The sequence below is a fragment of the Silene latifolia genome, chromosome 9 (genome assembly GCF_048544455.1).
Source record: "Silene latifolia isolate original U9 population chromosome 9, ASM4854445v1, whole genome shotgun sequence".
NCBI lineage: Eukaryota > Viridiplantae > Streptophyta > Magnoliopsida > Caryophyllales > Caryophyllaceae > Silene > Silene latifolia.
The window spans coordinates 137,562,805-137,568,559 of NC_133534.1; positions in this window are offsets into that span (position 1 = coordinate 137,562,805).

Below are 5,755 nucleotides of genomic sequence, written 5' to 3' on the forward strand. Positions count from 1 at the left end.
CAGATGGCTGATGTATGATTGGTGTATGAATTTGGCAGGCTTTGCATTTTGAAGGGTATTCCAGGCAGTCAGCCGTCAGTGTAGGCCAGTAGTAACCTGTCCTGAGAACTTTGCTTGCCAGGCTCTTTCCTCCTTTGTGGTTGCCACAGTGTCCATCGTGTATTTATTAAAGTACTAGTTTGGCTTCGTCAGGCTCCAAGCATCTCAGGTAGGGACCGGCCTGCGATCTCTTGAACATAGTGTTATTGATGATAGCATAAGTTGAAGCTCTAATTTTAAAAGCCCTTGCCTCATGTTTGCCCTGAGGCAGTATTCCTTGGAAAAACAAGTCATAATAGGGTTTAGTCTAAGAGTTACTGTCCTGATTGACAAGACTGACTTGTTCAGGTTTGCTGATGGCTGGCTCTAATAAGTGCACAATTGGTATTTTGTCGAAAACAGTGGGGGTGAAATTTGAACCTAGGCTGGCCAGAGCATCAGCCAGGGTGTTCAGGTCTCTTGATATTTGATCTATGTCAAATAAAGCAAATTTAGCGGTAAGGTTTTTTGCATATTCTAAATACGAAATCATTTTTGCATCCTTAGCCTTATAAATTCCCTTTATTTTATTGGCAATTAGGAGTGAATCAGTTTTTACCTTTAGGTTTTGAACACCGAGGTCTAGACATACCTTTAAGCCTGCTATCAGAGCTTCATATTCTGCTTCGTTGTTTGTGGCTTTGAACTCACAACTTACAGCCTGTGCTATCATATCTCCCTGGGGAGATTTAAGTACTAGTCCTAACCCTGTCCCCCTGGCGTTGGATGCCCCATCTATGAATAAGGTCCATTCTTGGTCTGGGGTTTTATTTTCTAGTTGGTTGACCTCGTTTATCAGGTCTGGTTCCAGGTTAGGGCTAAAGTCAGCCACAAAGTCTGCTAGGGCCTACGATTTGATCGCTGCCCTAGGTTCAAAGGAGATGTCGTATGTGCTAATCTGTACTGACAATTTGGCCATCCTTCCTGAAAGTTCAGGCTTATGTAGGACATATTTTATGGGTAAATTGGTCCTGACTATAATGGGGTGACTCTCAAAATAAGGTCGCAATTTAGTACATGAAATAATTAAAGCTAAGATATATTTTTCAAGTAGTCCATACCTCAACTCAGCATCTAGCAGGCTTTTACTTACATAGTAGACTGGATGTTACTGACCGTCCTGTTCTTTCACCAGGACTGCGCTGACTGCTGTTTCAGTGACAGATAGGTCATTGACAAAGGCTCTCCCTTCTCTGGTTTAGCCAATAAGGGTGGAGATGATAAGTAGGATTTTAAATCCTGAAAAGCTGTCTCATGTTCATCCGTCCATTGGAACTGTTTATTCTTCCTGAGGAGGTTATAGAATGTTTTGCGTCTCTCAGATGACCTTGATATGAAACGATTCAGGGCAGCTACCCGGCCTGTCAGTTTCTAGATATCCTTGACAGGCTTGGGTGACTGTAGTTCCAGGATAGCCTTTATCTGTTCAGGGCTAGCTTCTATGCCTCTCTTTGTGACCATATATCCAAGGAATTTGCCTGCAGAGACTCCGAAGTGGCATTTTGCAAGGTTTAGCTTCTTGTTGTATTTTTCTAATATCTCAAATGCTATTTCTAGATGCTTCACATGATCTTCTGCATTCTTGGATTTCACCACCATGTCGTCTATGTATACTTCCATGATGTCACCTATTTGGTCTTTAAACATCATGTTGACCAGGCGCTGGTACGTTGCCCCTGCATTCTTCAGGCCGAATGGCATGGCAGTGTAATAGTATATGCCTCGGTCTGTAATGAATGCAATACTCTCCTGGTCAGCAGGGTGCATCTTTATCTGATTGAATCCACTGGAAGCATCCATGAATGTCAGCATTTTGTGGCCTGCTGTGGCATCTACCATGGCATCAATATGAGGCAGGGGGAATGGGTCCTAAGGACAGGCTTTATTCAGGTCAGTGTAGTCTACACAGACTCTCCACTTTCCATTCTTTTTCTGCACAACAACTACGTTAGCCAGCCATTCAGGGTACATTACTTCCCTGATCATCCCCATATCCAAGAGTTTCTCTACTTCCTCATTAACAATAGTATTTCTTTCAGCTGCAAATTGCCACCTTTTCTGCTGTACAGGCTTAAAAGATGGGTCAACACTGAGTTTATGTGTAATTATATCAGCGCTAATTCCAGTCATATCAAAATGTGACAAAGCAAACCATGATGATTTATTTTTAAAGAACTTTACCAGTTCGGGCCTGACACTATCTGGTGCGTCAGATCCTATTAAAACATACCTGTCAGGGTACTCAGGGTCTAGGATTACCTGATCTGTTTCCATTCTAGAAGGTGCCATATAAGTGCTCCTGACAGGGTACTGTAATTGCTATGCCAGGGACTTATCTGCCTTGGAAGGCTTCAAGGCTGCTGTGTAGCATTCTTGGCCTGTCTTGTGATCCCTTTTGATTGTAGCTATGCCCCAGTCTGTTGGTATCTTAATGCACTGGTGATAGGTTGACGGTACGGCCTTGACATTATGAATCCAGGGCCTGCCCAGAATAGCGTTGTAGGATGACAGGTAGTCAAGGACTCCAAATTTCTCATAAGATGAGACTCCTTCCACGTAGGTTGGGAGGTGGATTTCTCCTAGGGTGCTCCTGGTTTCGCCACTGAATCCCACTAGGACGCTTGATTTCTTGATGATTTGGTCCTTGTTGATCATCATGGCTTTCAGTACGTCAAGCATGATCAGGTTCACTGAGTTGCCTCCGTCTACCAGGATCCTTCTTACCGTGGCCGTTCCAATCTGCATAGAAATTACCAGGCCATCATGATGAACATCAGGGATGCCCACTAGGTCACAATCATTGAAAGTGATCGTTGAGACATGATCCGCCTTGCAGGGTGACACAGTCCTCGGCGTCCTGGCTATCTTCTTTGCTGCTGAGCTTGTCATGCCGCAAATTTCTGAACCGCTAGATATGAATTTTACTTCATAGATTGGTGGTGGCGAAGGGAGACTACGATCCTGCTTATGCTCTTGATTCTCTTTATCCTGGTTTGTGTTCCTCCCTTTTGTCTTGATCAGGTCTTTCAAGTATCCTGATTTTAGCAGGTAGGCCACTTCCTTCCTCAGGGTGAAACAATCATCCGTGGTGTGTCCAATATCCATGTGAAATTCTCTCCATTTTGAATTGTCTCTTCTGGGATTTGGATTTTCTGACTTCCTGGGCCATCTGACAGCTGATCCCATGTTGTCAAGTCTCTGGATCAATCCTGCAATATCAACACTGAATTTATCTTCGGAGATAAGTGGATAAATTTTAACCATACCTTGATACTCATGAGCCAGGTTAACTTCTGACTGATCTGGCCTGAAATATGGAGTAGGTCTATAGTTGTTTCCTTTGTTGCTCTTCCTACTGCTCCTTTCATGATCCTTTGGTCTACTGGGTGATCCAAGTTTATAGCTTTTATCTTCCTCTAGCCTGATGAAAGCAAGAGTCTTGGCCTGAACGTCCTCAAAGGTGTGGCAGGGATACTTAGTGAGTTCGTTGTATAAGTCACTATATGGTAGTAGCCCCTGTCTAAATGCCTCCACTGCTGTTCCAACGTCACACCTGGGTATGGATACTTTTTCCTTATTGAATCTTGCAAGAAATGTCCTGAGAGTTTCATCAGGCTTCTGTGTAACTCGGTAAAGGTCACTGGATCGTTTCTCCAACTCCCGCTCGCTACTCGCGAATCGCTGGTTGAAACGATGATCAGGTTGGCAAAGGAATGGATGCTCCCGGTTGGCGAGTTGATGTACCATTGCGAGCGGGGCGGTCGGGTCGTTCCAAATCCCTTGCACATGCAAACTTGTCTGAATTCGCTGGGAATAGATGCAGCCAACATTTTCTGCTTGTAAAGAGCCACGTGATTCTGTGGATCCGTGGTTCCATCATAGACCCTTATGGATAGAACTGTGAACTTCTTTGGTAGGTCTACCTTTGCTATTTCGTCTATGAAAGGCGAATCAGCATAGCTGTCAGGGGCAGCTTCTTCCATGCTGGAAGGTACTCCAGGTATCTTATCGAATTCTTCATTGAGTTTCTTGATCTCCTGAACCACTGCCATCATGATGGCTGCTGCGGATTCATCAGGCTTCTCCTTATCATCATCATCACCATCAATATTAATGGACTTAGGAATACTTGGGCTCACAAAATCGAGAAATTAATATTTTTATTGATTGATGCAAACGGGGTTCCTGGTTGGTATCTAGAGCCTGTCCCTTGAGTTTTTTCTAATTTTTGTTTTAGAGCTGACTCAGATTCTCTTAATTGCAGGATTTCTGCTTCAGTTTGAGCTACTTTTTCTATTAGGCTTTCCAACTCAGCGACTTGTTCGAGAGCTGCATTTAATTGTTCTTCAACGGTGGGTTGGGCCATTTTTGTAGCATTTTTGAATTTTTGTAGGATAAGAAAAAAGGATTTAAAGAGCTAGATGCCTCACGGTGGGCGCCAATTGTTTTGTGTGGATTTTGCGCAAGGCGAAATCAGGTCAGGGTAGAGTTGTGTAAGGTCAACTAGCTCTATGTAGTCTGTTGGTCAGGTCGTCAGGGTACAAAATCGTAGAGTATAAATCAAAGCTAATCAGAAGTTGTGCCAACTTGGGCGAATAGTCTCTAGTCAAAAGAATTGACTCATAAAAATACTATAGTAGCTCTTGCCACGACCAGGCTTTATGAATTACCAGAACTCTATAAGCGGTCACTGCCCGACAGAGTGTCCCATACAGTCTGCCTATGTGATCGACTAGTCATCCTATATAACTCTATGGCACTTGAACTTGCCATCAATCGCATCACACTCTAGTCACTTCGAGACGTCACCTCATATAAGTAACTACGGGCGAATACCATGTCAATCCAGTTCAGTTTAATGGGGTTCAATTTGTCTCTACAACCCATTCGGATACCATGTCAGCTGTCCCAACCTTACAAACTGTAATTTCTTTCCTTTCGATTAAATCTCTAATTACATGAAATTTCCTAAGTACATGCCTAGACTTGTTACTAGACTTGGGCTCTTTTGCTTGAAAAATAGCCCCACTGTTATCACAATACAAAGTGATAGGATCCTCGGCGGTCGGAACTACTTTCAGTCCCTCTAAAAATTGCCTAATCCAAACAGCTTCTTTTGCGGCCTTCGTAGGGCGCAATGTACTCACTTCCATTGTAGAATCAGCATCCACAGACTATTCGAAACTTCTCCAGCAAACCGCCCCTCCGTTCAACAAAAAAACAAAACCAGCCTGGGATTTCAAATCATCCCTATCGGTTTGGAAACTGGCATCCGTATAACCTCTTATACGTAATTCAGATTCTCCTCCAAATACTAAGAATGAATCTTTAGTCCTTCTCAAGTACTTCAGAATATTCTTGACGGCTATCCAGTGACTCTCACCGGAGTTTTCTCAAAACGACTGTCATACTCAAAGCATACGAGACGTCAGGACGAGAACACATCATAGCATACATGATCGATCCAACAGCGGAAGCATAGGGAATCGATTTCATGCGTTCAATATCCTTAGGCTCAGTAGGACAGTGTGACTTACTCAAAGTGATCCCACTGCCCATAGGTAGAAAACCTCTCTTGGAGTTTTCATATTGAATCGGTCAAGAATCTTATCGATATAGGCTTCTTGACTCAATGCTAATATCCTTTTGGATCTATCCCTATAGATCCGAATACCCA